Genomic DNA, 15,073 nt, shown 5'->3' on the forward strand with positions numbered 1-15,073 from the left:
ACACACAGATACACACACAAAAGTAGTTTTCTTATTCAAAAACCTGTTTCAACATTAGTTAAGACATAGTATAAGGAAAGGCATGAAGTTCAGCCATCTAGTTGTTCATTAATGAGGCTTTGATGGTATGTTGACTCAATAACTATCCAATCTTTATTACATAGGAAAGGTAATTGGCACCTATATACCTTTCTCATAAATGCTGCAAATGGAAAAGAGAATTGAATTCCCTGTGAAAACATTAAACATAAACAACTACCAATCTTCCTTAAAGCTGATCTGAAAACTCTTGGCAACTGACTAGTATATGCACACTAACTGAAAGCATTGTGTTTGTACTGCTCTGCACTATACCATTTCTCGTGGTGCTCCTCTAAAAGCCATGATATCAGAGGCACCCCAGGAACCTAGAATCTCAGTTATTATAAAAGAAAGCTTTTGGCTGCAAGGTAGTGAAGGCCAGTGGATCAAACGTAAAAGCTTTGCTTTTCAGATTAAATTAATACCATAGGCTCAGTCAGCACTGAGTTAGTGTGCACCACGCACCACATAGCACCTCACTGTATAGATTCTCATGGAGTCAAGTGGTGTTATTCTGACCTGCTTCCTCCCATATTTACCAGGTCCAGATAACCCCCAAGCAGAATAATCATGTATATCAAAAATACTTAGCAGTTTTGTGAAAGGTAAAAAAATTTTTTTTGCTAAATCCTCTTTCCATATGAGACCTAATGAGCACCTCAAGATACTGCCTGTCTGAGGAAAGGAAGGATTAATGTTTAAAGTCATTATTCCACCGAACGCCATCAATTTCGTGTCACCAACACATCGAAAGGTGCAATTTTCAGAAAGCTGTTTTCTGCCTGAGTCTTTTCATTGTGGTTTCACAACACAATTGCCTGCTTAGGCCCTCCCAGTGCACGGCACCCTCTCAATATATGCACTGTTTGGACACAATACGTTCCTGTTTTCAGTTAATTAATACATCACAAGGAGCTTTCTAAGTTACAAAGCCCCCAAATCTCACAAACAAATAAGCTTTGGATATTATCCCTGAGCCATGTTTTCACTGCCTTTTTCCCCATATTTTCTTTTATTTGTGTAAAATATATTTTGACTTCACTGCAAACCATAAGAAAACTTGATACCCAAATAATATCAAGCATAATTCAAGAGGAGTAAACAAAAGTAGGAAGAAAACAAATAGCCAAGCATTATTTTTAATTCTTCACATTCTTTACCACATCTCTTAGCACATTTAATTTGACACATCTCTTCAAGAGAAGATAATTCTTGTTTGTTTGTTTGTTTGTTTTTATTTTCCCTCCCATTGAGAGAACAGTTCCAGCTAAGCGGTATCCACAAGATGCAATAAATCTCATTCTAAGTGTGTGAGAGGTCAATTCTCTTTTCAACTCTATTTATTTCTATTTAAATTAATTGGGGAAAATCAAAACAAAGTCACAAACAATGGTTATTTGTAAAATCCAACAAAAGGATACACTTTTTTTAAAAGAAATGTGCTAGTATAATTTGCATGAATATAAACGTTTTCAAAAACTAAGATGAGATACATTTTGTATATTAACATGGAGCACCCTTAAAACACATGGAGGGATAGAATTTAAAATTCAGCATACATACATGTAAAGTTTTAAAAGTGAAAAACAATCCAAAACTTTAACTATGTTGGGTTTTAAAACAGTGGTATCCCAGTCAAGCTAAAGGTGCTTTTAAGGAATGTCATTCCCCACTTATGTTGATTTTTACAGGAAATCATATAAAAGTAGGAGAGTACACTGAACAACCTACCACCGAGAAAGCAGAGTTAATGGTGCAGAAAAGACTTAAAACAGACAATATCCTTAAAGAAAAACATAAAACAGCGTTAGAGGACTTTAAAGATGACACAAGCAGCAATCTGAGTATAAAATAAAAATTATTGAAATAAAGAACTCACTAGATAGTTTGAAGAGTCAAATGGATATAGTCAAATGGCAAAATGTGTAAGATGAAAAATCAAGTCAAGGAATTTGCCAAAACTGAATCAAGGAGAAATTACATTGTAAGAAAATTGAAGAGTGAACACAGAAACAGAATTAGAAATGCTAATGTGTAGGGGTGCCTGAGTGGCTCAGTCAGTTAAGTGTATGACTTTGGCTCAGGTCACAACCTCATGATTTGTGAGTTCGAGCCCCACATTGCAGTCTGTGCTAATGGCTTGGAGCCTGGAGCCTGTTTCAGATTCTGTGTCTCCTTCTCTCTCTGTCCCTCCCCTGCTCATGATCTGTCTCTCTCTGTCTCAAAAATAAGTAAACATTAAAAAAACAAGAAAAGCCAATATGCATATCACCAAAGATCCTGAATAAAAGGAAAACATACAATGAAGGATAAAAAATCAAAGAAATTCTAACTGAAAATGTCATAAAACAAAAGAAAGATTAAGTTGTCAGTTATAAAAGATTCATAGGCTGTAAAAAAAAAAGATATATAGGAAAGAAAAGAAAAGAAAACACAATTAGACCCTTAGGATGTACTCCTCGGAGGAATATTAGTTATAGTGAAGAATGGTAGATAAGTCATTTGGAAAGTTTATTGTTGAAGAAAGAACTGGTTCTAAAAATATAAAAAGAACTTAAGCATAATAATAGAATGTTTAAACTTTAGAAGTTGAAGCCGTCGGAGGGAAGATGGCGGCATAGGAGGATGCTGGGCTCACCATATCCTGCTGATCACTTAGATTCCCACACCTGCCTAAATAACCCAGAAAACTACCAGAAGACTAGCAGAATGGATTCTCCAGAGCCAAGTGCAGACGAGAGGCCCATGGAAGAGGGTAGGAAGGGCAGCGAGGTGGTGCATACTACACAGACTGGTGGGAGGGAGCCGGGGCTGAGGGGCAGCCCGCAGGCCAAGCAGAGCCCCCGAATCTGGCCGGCAAAAGCAGAGGGGCCTGACGGAGTCTGTTCTGACAGAAAGCGGGACTTAACATCTGGAAGGTTATAAGTTAACAGCTCTGCTTGGAGTGCAGGAAGGCTGGCAGACAACGGGAGGGAGAGTTGTTGAGCCCCGGACTACAGAGCTCAGCTTGGCGGGGAACAAAGGCACTCGCCAGTGCGATCTCCCTCACACATGCCCCAGCCAAAATCCCAAAGGGAACCAGTTCCTGCCAGGGAACTTGCTAGCACCGGGCAAACACCCAACACTGTGCTTCTGCAGATCCATCCCTCCAGCAGGTCTGACTCCCTCCCGGTGCTGCAGGGTCCCTCCTGAAGCAGATCACGGAAGGATAAGGGAGCTGAGCCTGCCCCTCCCACCCTTGTTCACCTTGCTGATCCACCCCAGCTAATATGCCAGATCCCCAGCACCACAAGCCTGGCAGTGTGCAAGTAGCCCAGATGGGCCATGCCACCCCACAGTGAATCCCGCCCCTAGGAGAGGGGAAGAGAAGGTACACACCAGTCTGACTGTGGCCTTAGCAGTGGGCTGGGGGCAGACATCAGGTCTGACTATGGCCCCGCCCACCAATGCAAGTTATTCAAAACAGCACAGGGGAAGTGCCCCGAAGTCCCGCACCACTCCAGGGACTATCCAAAATGACGAAACGAAAGAATTCCCCTCAAAAGAATCTCCAGAAAATAACGACAGCTGACGAACTGACCAACAGGGATTTAACCAATAAAACAGAAAGTGAAATTAGAAAAATAGTCATAAAATTAATCGCTGGGCTTGAAAACAGTAGAGAGGACAGAAGAGAATCTCTTGCTACAGAGATCAAGGGACTAAGGAACAGTCAGGAGGAGCTAAAAAATGCTATAAACGAGCTGCAAAATAAAATGGAAACAACCATGGTTCGGATTGAAGAGGCAAAGGAGAGAATAGGTGAACTAGAAGATAAAATTATGGAAAAAGAGGAAGCTGAGAAAAAAAGGGATTAAAAAATCCAGGAGTATGAGGGGAAAATTAGAGAACTAAGTGATGCACTAAAGAGAAATAATATACGCATAATTGGTATTCCAGAGGAGGAAGAGAGAGGGAAAGGTGCTGAAGGGGTACTTGAAGAAATAATAGCTGATAACTTCCCTGATCTGGGGAGGGAAAAAGGCACTGAAATCCAAGAGGCACAGAGAACTCCCTTCAGACGTAAGTTGAATCGATCTTCCGCATGGCATATCATAGTGAAACTGGCAAAATACAAGGATAAAGAGAAAATTCTGAAAGCAGCTAGGGATAGACGTGCTCTAACATATAAAGGGAGACCTATAAGACTCGGGACCAATCTCTCTACTGAAACTTGGCAGGCCAGAAAGGAATGGCAGGAGATCTTCAATGTGTTGAACAGAAAAAACCATGCAGCTGAGATTCCTTTATCCAGAAAGTCTGTCATTTAGAATAGAAGGAGAGATAAAGGTCTTCCCAAATAAACAAAAACTGAAGGAATTTTTCACCACTAAACAAGCCCTGCAAGAGATCATAAGGGGGATCCTGTGAGACAAAGTACCAGAGACATCGCTACAAGCATGAAACCTACGGACATCACAATGACCCTAAGCCCATATCCTTCTGTAATAACACTGAATGTAAATGGACTAAATGCGCCAACCAAAAGACATAGGGTATCAGAATGGATAAAAAAACAAGACCCATCTATTTGCTGTCTACAAGACTCATTTTAGACCTGAGGACACCTTCAGATTGAGAGTGAGGGGATGGAGAACTATTTATCATGCTACTGGAAGTCAAAAGAAAGCTGGAGTAGCCACACTTATATCAGACAAACTAGACTTTAAATTAAAGGCTGTAACAAGAGATGAAGAAGGACATTATATAATAATCACAGGGTCTATCCATCAGGAAGAGCTAACAATTATAAATGTCTATGCGCTGAATACGGGAGCCCCCAAATATATAAAACAACTACTCACAAAGATAAGCAACCTTATTGATAAGAATGTGGTAATTGCAGGGGACTTTAACACTCCACTTACAGAAATGGATAGATCATCTAGACACACGGTCAATAAAGAAACAAGGGCCCTGAATGATACATTGGATCAGATGGACTTGACAGATATATTTAGAACTCTACATCCCAAAGCAACAGAATATACTTTCTTCTCGAGTGCACATGGAACATTATCCAAGATAGATCACATACTGGGTCACAAAACAGCCCTTCATAAGTATACAAGAATTGAAATCATACCATGCATACTTTCAGACCACAATGCTATGAAGCTTGAAATCAACCACAGGAAAAAGTCTGGAAAACCTTCAAAAGCATGGAGGTTAAAGAACACCCTACTAAACAATGAGTGGGTCAACCAGGCAAGTAGAGAAGAAATTAAAAAATATATGGAAACAAAAGAAAATGAAAATACAACAATCCAAACGCTTTGGGACGCAGCGAAGGCAGTCCTGAGAGGAAAATACATTGCAATCCAGGCCTATCTCAAGAAACAAGAAAAATCCCAAATACAAAATCTAACAGCACAAATAAAGGAAATAGAAGCAGAACAGCAAAGGCAGCCTAAACCCAGCACAAGAAGAGAAATAATAAAGATCAGAGCAGAAATAAACAATATAGAATCTAAAAAAACCTGTAGAGCAGATCAACGAAACCAAGAGTTGGTTTTTTGAAAAAATAAACAAAATTGACAAACCTCTAGCCAGGCTTCTCCAAAAGAAAAGGGAGATGACCCAAATAGATAAAATCATGAATGAAAATGGAATGATTACAACCAATCCCTCAGAGATACAAACAATTATCAGGGAATACTATGAAAAATTATATGCCAACAAATTGGACAACCTGGAAGAAATGGACAAACTCCTAAACAACCACACACTTCCAAAACTCAAACAGGAGGAAATAGAAAACTTGAACAGACCCATAACCAGCGAAGAAATTGAATCCGTCATCAAAAATCTCCCAACAAATAAGAGTCCAGGACCAGATGGCTTCCCAGGGGAGTTCTACCAGACGTTTAAAGCAGAGATAATACCTATCCTTCTCAAGCTATTCCAAGAAATAGAAAGGGAAGGAAAACTTCCAGACTCATTCTATGAGGCCAGTATTACTGTGATTCCTAAACCAGACAGAGAAGAGACCCAGTAAAAAAAGAGAACTACAGGCCAATATCCCTGATGAATATGGATGCAAAAATTCTCAATAAGATACTAGCAAATCGAATTCAACGGCATATAAAAAGAATTATTCACCATGATCAAGTGGGATTCATTCCTGGGATGCAGGGCTGGTTCAACATTTGCAAATCAACCAACATGATACATCACATTAATAAAAGAAAATATAAGAACCATATGATCCTGTCAATCGATGCAGAAAAGGCATTTGACAACATTCAGCAATCTTTCTTAATAATAACCCTCGAGAAAGTCGGGATAGAAGGAACATCCTTAAATATCATAAAAGCCATTTATGAAAAGCCCACAGCTAACATCATCCTCAATGGGGAAAAACTGAGAGTTTTTTCCCTGAGATCAGGAACACGACAGGGATGCCCACTCTCACTGCTGTTGTTTAACATAGTGTTGGAAGTGCTAGCATCAGCAATCAGAAAACAAAAGGAAATCAAAGGCATCAAAATTGACAAAGATGAAGTCAAGCTTTCACTTTTTGCAGATGGCATGATATTATACATGGAAAATCTGATAGACTCCACCAGAAGTCTGCTAGAACTGATACATGAATTCAGCAACGTTGCAGGATACAAAATCAATGTACAGAAATCAGTTGCATTCTTATACACTAACAATGAAGCAACAGAAAGACAAAGAAAGTGATCCCATTCACAATTGCACCAAGAAGCATAAAATACCTAGGAATAAATCTAACCAAAGATGTAAAAGATCTGTATGCTGAAAACTATAGAAAGCTTATGAAGGAAATTGAAGAAGATATAAAGAAATGGAAAAACATTCCCTGCTCATGGATTGGAAGAATAAATATTGTCAAAATGTCAATACTACCCAAAGCTATCTACACATTCAATGCAATCCCAATCAAAATTGCACCAGCATTCTTCTCGAAACTAGAACAAGCAATCCTAAAATTCATATGGAACCACAAAAGGTCCCGAATAGCAAAGTAATTTTGAAGAAGAAGACCAAAGCAGGAGACATCACAATCCCAGACTTTAGCCTCTACTACAAAGCCATCCTCATCAAGACAGCATGGTATTGGCACAAAAACAGACACATAGACCAATGGAATAGAATAGAAACCCCAGAACTAGACCCACAAACGTATGGCCAACTAATCTTTGACAAAGCAGGAAAGAACATCCAATGGAAAAAGACAGTCTCTTTAACAAATGGTGTTGGGAGAACTGGACAGCAACATGCAGAAGGTTGAAACTAGACCACTTTCTCACACCAATCGCAAAAATAAACTCAAAATGGATTAAGGACCTGAATGTGAGACAGGAAACCATCAAAACCCTAGAGGAGAAAGCAGGAAAAGACCTCTCTGACCTCAGCCGTAGCAATTTCTTACTTGACACATCCCCAAAGGCAAGGGAATTAAAAGCAAAAGTGAATTACTGGGACCTTATGAAGATAAAAAGCTTCTGCACAGCAAAGGAAACAACCAACAAAACTAAAAGGCAACCAACGGAATTGGAAAAGATATTTGCAAATGACGTATCAGACAAAGGGTTAGTATCCAAAATCTATAAAAGCTCACCAAACTCCACACCCCGAAAACAAATAACCCGGTGAAGAAATGGGCAGAAAACATGAATAGACACTTCTCTAAAGAAGACATCCGGATGGCCAATAGGCACATGAAAAGATGCTCAACGTCGCTCCTCATCAGGGAAATACAAATCAAAACCACACTGAGATATCACCTCACGCCAGTCAGAGTGGCCAAAATGAACAAATCAGGAGACTATAGATGCTGGTGAGGATGTGGAGAATCGGGAACCCTCTTGCACTGTTGGTGGGAATGCAAATTGGTGCAGCCGCTCTGGAAAACAGTGTGGAGGTTCCTCAGAAAATTAAAAATAGACCTACCCTATGACCCAGCAATAGCACTGCTAGGAATTGACCCAAGGGATACAGGAGTACTGATGCATAGGGGCACTTGTACCCCAATGTTTATAGCAGCACTCTCAACAATAGCCAAATTATGGAAAGAGCCTAAATGTCCATCAACTGATGAATGGATAAAGAAATTGTGGTTTATATACACAATGGAGTACTACATGGAAATGAGAAAGAATGAAATATGGCCCTTTGTAGCCACGTGGATGAAACTGAAGAATGTTATGCTAAGTGAAATAAGCCATACAGAGAAAGACAGATACCATATGTTTTCACTCTTAGGTGGATCCTGAGAAACCTAACAGAAACCCATGGGGGAGGGGAAGGGGAAAAAAAAAGAGGTTAGAGTGGGAGAGAGCCAAAGCATAAGAGACTGTTAAAAACTGAGAACAAACTGAGGGTTGATGGGGGGTGGGAGGGAGGGGAGGGTGGTTGATGGGTATTGAGGACGGCACATTATGGGATGAGCACTGGGTGGTGTATGGTAACCAATTTGACGATAGATTTCATATATTGAAAAAATAAATAAATAAATAAATAAATAAACTTTGGAAGTTAACACTGGGCGTGGGGAAAAGGAGAATAAGGGCAGCTCCTATGAGTGAAAACTCTCGTTTATTTGAGAGAGGACATAAATATTAACATGTTTAAGAAACTAACATGGAAAACAGTAAGTACACATTTGAAATGTGAAATACAACAAGAGAAAGGATAACAATAGCAAGTGTAACATTCAACTATTTGTCCATCCAATGACCACAAAATAGCACTAAAAAAAAAAAAAAGAAATAAAATTTAAATTGAAAAGTGAATAAAACCCATTGGAAACATTGAATGAAAGCAATAAGATATCATATAGATAAAAAATTTAACACACCTCTTTAGGAAAAGTAATGTCTCAACAGAAAAAAAGAAGTAAGTATCCTGTAGATTTTAATATCATGAGTAGACATATATGTGTCATACATGGCATATGTACTAAATACATGTAAATATATAGAAGTATATGTAAGTATATAAATATAAATATGTTATAGTACTTTACACTAGTGCATTGAAAAACATTTTCTTTTCTGCCCACCCATAAATTATGTCATTTTATCACACATTTTAATTCTAAATATTTTAGAAACCCACAATAAATTATTACTACTTTGCATTAGATAAATGATTTTTTGAAGTAATGAAAACTAAGGAAATAATGATTCCTTTTTTTAATGCTTATTTGTTTTTGAGACACAGAGAGACAGAGAACGAGCGGGGGAGGGGAAGAGAGAGAGGCAGACACAAAATCCGAAGCAGGCTCCAGGCTCTGAGCTGTCAGCACAGAGCCCGACATGGGGCTTGAACTCAGAAACCCAGAGATCATGACCTGAACCAAAGTCAGATGCTTAACCGACTGAGCCACCCAGACACCCCAGGAAATAATGATTCTTGTGTTTACTTTCATTTTTACCATTTCTACCACTCTTAATTTTTTTGTGCAAATCAATACTTTAATATGCAATTATAATGCTTCTACTTAAGAAAATTAATGAACATATCTTTTTTTTAATATTTATTTATTTTTGTAAGAGAGAGAGAGAGAGAGAGAGGAAGGGGCAGAGAGAGGGAGACACAGAATCTGAAGCAGGCTCCAGGGTCTGTCAGCGCAGAGCTCAATGCAGGGATCCAACCCTCAAACTACAAGATCATGACCAGAGCTGAAGTGAGACGTTTAACCAACTGAGCTACCCACGAGCCCCTCATGAGTATATCTTGTAGCACAATCAGCTGGAAATATATTCACTCAACTTTTGTTTGTTCGAAATTTTTTTTAATTTGAGTTTATTTTAGATTAATACTTTTTTATGGATATAGAATCTAGAGTTGACAGTTTTCTTTCTTTTAGTATTTTACTTTTAGTAAATATGTCATTCCATTGAAAATTTGGCTTGCATCATTTTAATTAAAAGTTTTCTCTTATTTTTATCATTACTTCTCTGTATGTAATGTTTCTTATACCCTTAACTTTCTTTGGCTGCCCTTCAGCAGTTTGACTATGTATTATTATTATTATTATTATTATAGTTCTTTTTTTTTCCATGGGGTTGTCTAAAGCTCTTGGATACATGGTTTATTTTCTTTCATTAAATTTGGAAAGTTCTCATTTATGATTTCCTCAAATTTTTTTCTGCTTTACCTCTTTCTCTCCTTCTGTAACTACAATTATATGTATCTTAGACTGTTTTATAATATGTCATAACTCTTGGATTCACTTTTTTTTACACTATTATCTTCATGTTTCACGTTAGGTAATTTTTTTGACTGATTTTGAATATCAGATAAGTATCTACTCATATTGCCTTTAGTTAATCTCTCTCTTGATATTTATTCTTTAATCAATCTGATGATATGATGAAATATAGGTAATGTGATGTGTGTGTGTGTGCACCCATATGTATGTGCACGAGTTTGTGTGTGTGTGTGTGTGTGTGTGTGTGTGTGTCTGTGTGTGCATGTGTATGGGAGGAGAGAGAGACAAGCCAAACCCAAACCAATTCCTAACTAGATTAACTCCTAACTCACATTAAAGATCTGAAAGAGGAAGTGTGACCATGTTTTCAAATATCATGCTACAAATCACATTCAGTGTTTAATCAATAAGTAAAAAGTAAACCTTAAAAAACAAGACAAAAAAGAAAAAACAACTCACTGTCAAGAGATAAAGCAACTTATTTGAGGCTTAGCAATAGCCCAAATATTGAATCTATCACACGGGGTTTTAAAAATGACTATGAATAATATATTTTTAAAACCCAGTGGAAAAGGGAGAGGACTTGAAGAAGTATTCAGCAGCGATACGAAACTACTGGAAAAGCTAAAGATTGCCATATCGGAGGCAAAGAATTTAATCAAAGGGTTCATATCCTGACAGGGCATGGCTGAGAGGGCATCGATAATTTAAAGAAAGGCAAAGGCCTTCTTCAGTAAACTCAAAAAAGACGATAAAAACAAGGGGATATATTGATTTTGAAAATCAATGAAATTATCTTTAACATCAGAAGAGGTTAATAATATAAAAACAAGAATGACAAATTTTAAGGGGAATATGCAGCCTAGTGTATGAAGCATGAGTATATGTAATAGAACAAAAAGTATTTTTTAAATTTTACTTTTTATTTTTTTAAATTTACATCCAAATTAGTTAGCATATAGAGCAACAATGATTTCAGGAGTAGATTCCTTAGTGCCCCTTACCCATTCAGTGCATCCCCCCCTCCCGCGACCCCTCCAGCAACCCTCAGTTTGTTCTCCATATTTATGAGTCTTTTCTGTTTTGTCCCCCTCCCTGTTTTTATATTATTTTTGTTTCCCTTCCCTTATTATCATCTTTTTTGTCTCTTAAAGTCCTCATATATGTGAAGTCATATGATTTTAGTGTTTCTCTGACTAATTTCATTTAGCATAATATTCTCCAGTTCCATCCACATAGTTGCAAATGGCAAGATTTCATTCTTTTTGATTGCCGAGTAATACGCCATTGTATATATTCCCATATCTTCTTTATCCATTCATCCATCGATGGACATTTGGGCTCTTTCCATACTTTGGCTATTGTTCATAGCATTGCTATAAACATTGGGGTGCATGTGCCCCTTTGAAACAGCACACCTGTATCCCTTGGGTAAATACCTAGTAGAGCAATTGCTGGGTCATAGGGTAGTTCTATTTTTAATTTTTTGAGGAACCTCCATACTGTTTTCCAGAGTGGCTGCACCAGTTTACATTCCCACCAGCAGTACAAAAGAGATCTTCTCTCTCCCTATCCTTGCCAACATCTGTTGTTGCCTGAGTTGTTAATGTAGCCATTCTCACAGGTGGGAGGTGGTATCTCCTTGTGGTTTTGATTTGTATTTCCCTGATGATGAGTGATGTTGAGCATTTTTTCATGTGTCATTTGGATGTCTTCTTTGGAGAAGTGTCTATTCATGTATTTTGCCCATTTCTTCACTGGATTGTTTTTTTTTGGGTGTTGAGTTTGATAAGTTCTTTACAGATTTTGGATACTAACCCTTTATCTGGTATGTCATTTGCAAATATCTTCTCCCATTCTGTCAGTTGCCTTTTAGTTTTTCTGATTGTTTCCTTCACTGTGCAGAAGCTTTTGATTTTCATGGGGTCCCAGTAGTTCATTTTTGTTTTTATTTCCCTTGCCTCCGGAGACGTGTTGAGTAAGAAGTTGCTGCAGCCAAAATCAAAGAGGTTTTTGCCTGCTTTCTCCTCGAGGATTTTGATGGTTTCCTGTCTTACATTGAGGTCTTTCATCCATTTTGAGTTTATTTTTGTGTATGCTGTAAGAAAGAGGTCCAGGTTCATTCTTTGGCATGTCACTGTCCAGTTTTCCCAGCACCACTTGCTGAAGAGACTGTCTTTATTCCATTGGATATTCTTTCCTGCTTTGTCAAAGATTAGTTGACCATATGTTTGTGGGTCCATTTCGGGGTTCTCAATTCTGTTCCATCAATCTGAGTGTCTGTTCTTGTGCCAGTAGCATACTGTCTTGATGATTACAGCTTTGTAATATAGCTTGAAATCTGGGATTGTGATGCCTGCTGCTTTGGTTTTCTTTTTCAAGATTGTTTTGATTATTCAGGGTCTTTTCTGGTTCCATACAAATTTTAGGATTATTTGTTCTAGCTCTGTGAAGAATGCTGGTGTTATTTTGATAGGGATTGCCTTGAATATGTAGATTGCTTTGGGTAGTATCGACATTTTGACAATATTTGTTCTTCCTATCCAGGAGCATGGAATCGTTTTCCATATTTTTTGTGTATTTTACAATTTCTTTCATAAGCTTTCTATAGTGTTCAGTGTATAGATTTTTCACCACTTTGGTTAGATTTATTCCTAGATACTTTATCGTTTTTTGTGCAACTGTAAATGGGGTTGATTCTTTGATTTCTCTTTCTGTTGCTTCATTGTTGGTATATAGGAATGCAACCGATTTCTGTGCTTTGGTTTTATATTCCTGCAACTTTGCTGAATTCATGGATCAATTCTAGCAGTTTTTTGGTGGAATCTTTTGGGTTTCCCATATAGAGTGTCATGTCATCTGTGAAGAGTGAAAGTTTGACCTTCTCCTGGCCGATTTGGATGCTTTTTATTTCTTTGTGTTGTCTGATTGCAGAAGCTAAGACTTCCAATACTATGTTGAATAACAGTGGTGAGAGTGGACATCCCTGTCTTGTTCCTGATCTTAGAGGGAAAGCTCTCAGTTTTTCCCCATTGAGGATGATATTAGCATTGGGTCACTCATATATGGCATTTGTCATATCAAGGTATGATCCTTCTATCCTACTTTTTTGAGGGTTTTTATCAAGAAAGGATGCTGTATTTTGTCAAATGCTTTCTCTGCATCTATTGAGAGGATCATATGATTCCTGTCCTTTCTTTTATTGATATGATGAATCACGTTAATTGTTTTGAGGATGTTGAACCAGCGGTGCATCCCAGATATAAATCCCACTTGGTCGTGGTGAATAATTTTTTTAATGTATTGTTGGATCCAGTTGGCTAATATCTTGTTGAGAATTTTTGCATCCACGTTCATCAGGGAAATTGGTCTATAGTTCTCCTTTTTGTGGAGTCTCTGTCTGATTTTAGAATCAAGGTAACGCTGGCTTCATAGAAAGAATTTGGAAGTTTTCTTTCCATTCTATTTTTTGGAACAGCTTCAAGAAAATAGGTGTTAACTCTTCCTGAAATGTTTGGTAGAATTCTCCTGGAAAGCCATCTGGCCCTGGGCTCTTGGTTTTTGGCAGATTTTTGATTACTAATTCGATTTCCTTACTGGTTATGGGTCTGTTCAAATTTTCTACTTCTTCCTGTTTCAGTTTTGGTAGTGTATATGTTTCTAGGAATTTGTCCATTTCTTCCAGATTGCCCATTTTATTGGCATATAATTGCTCATAATATTCTCTTATTATTGTTTTTATTTCAGTTGTGTTGGTTGTGATCTCTCCTCTTTCATTCTTGATTTTATTTATTTGGGTCCCTTCCTTTTTCTTTTTGATCAAACTGGCTAGTGGTTTATCGATGTTGTTAATTTTTTCAAAGAACCAGCTTCTGGTTTCATTGATCTGTTCTACTGTTTTGTTTGTTTGTTTGTTTCGATAGCATTAATTTCTGCACTAATCTTTATTATTTACTGTCTTCTGCTGGTTTGGGGTTTTATTTGCTGTTCTTATTCCAGCTCCTTAAAGCGTAAGGTTAGGTTGTGTATCTGAGATCATTCTTCCTTCTTTAGGAAGGCCTGGATTGCTATATACTTTCCTCTTATGACAGACTTTGCTGCATCCCAGAGGTTTTGGGTTGTGGTGTTATCGTTTTCATTGACTTCCATATACTTTTTAATTTCCTCTTTAACTGCTTGGTTAGCCCATTCATTCTTTACTAGGATGTTCTTCAGTCTCCAAGTATTTGTTACCTTTCCAAATTTTTTCTTGTGGTTGATTTTGAGTTTCATAGCACTGTGGTCTGAAAATATGCAGATGATCTCGATTTGGTATGGTATGATCTCGATCTTTTTGTACTTGCTGAGGGCTGATTTGTGTCCCAGTATATGGCCTATTCTGGAGAATGTTCCATGTGCACTGGAGAAGAATGTGTATTCTACTGCTTTAGGATGAAATGTCCTGAATATATCTGTTAAGTCCATCTGGTCCAGTGTGTCATTCAAAGCCATTGTTTCCTTGTTGATTTTTTGCTTAGATGATCTGTCCATTGCTGTGAGTGGGGTGTTGAAGTCTTCTACTATCGTGGTATTACTATCGGTGAGTTTCTTTGTTTGTGATTAATTGATTTATATATTTGGGTGCTTCCACACTTGGCGCATAAATGTTTACAATTCTTAGGTCTTCTTGGTGGATAGACCCCTTGATTATGATATAATGCCCTTTGGCATCTCTTGATACAGTCTCTATTTTAAAGTCTAGATTGTCTGATATATGTATGGCTACTC

Source organism: Prionailurus viverrinus, chromosome C1 (assembly GCF_022837055.1).
Source record: "Prionailurus viverrinus isolate Anna chromosome C1, UM_Priviv_1.0, whole genome shotgun sequence".
NCBI lineage: Eukaryota > Metazoa > Chordata > Mammalia > Carnivora > Felidae > Prionailurus > Prionailurus viverrinus.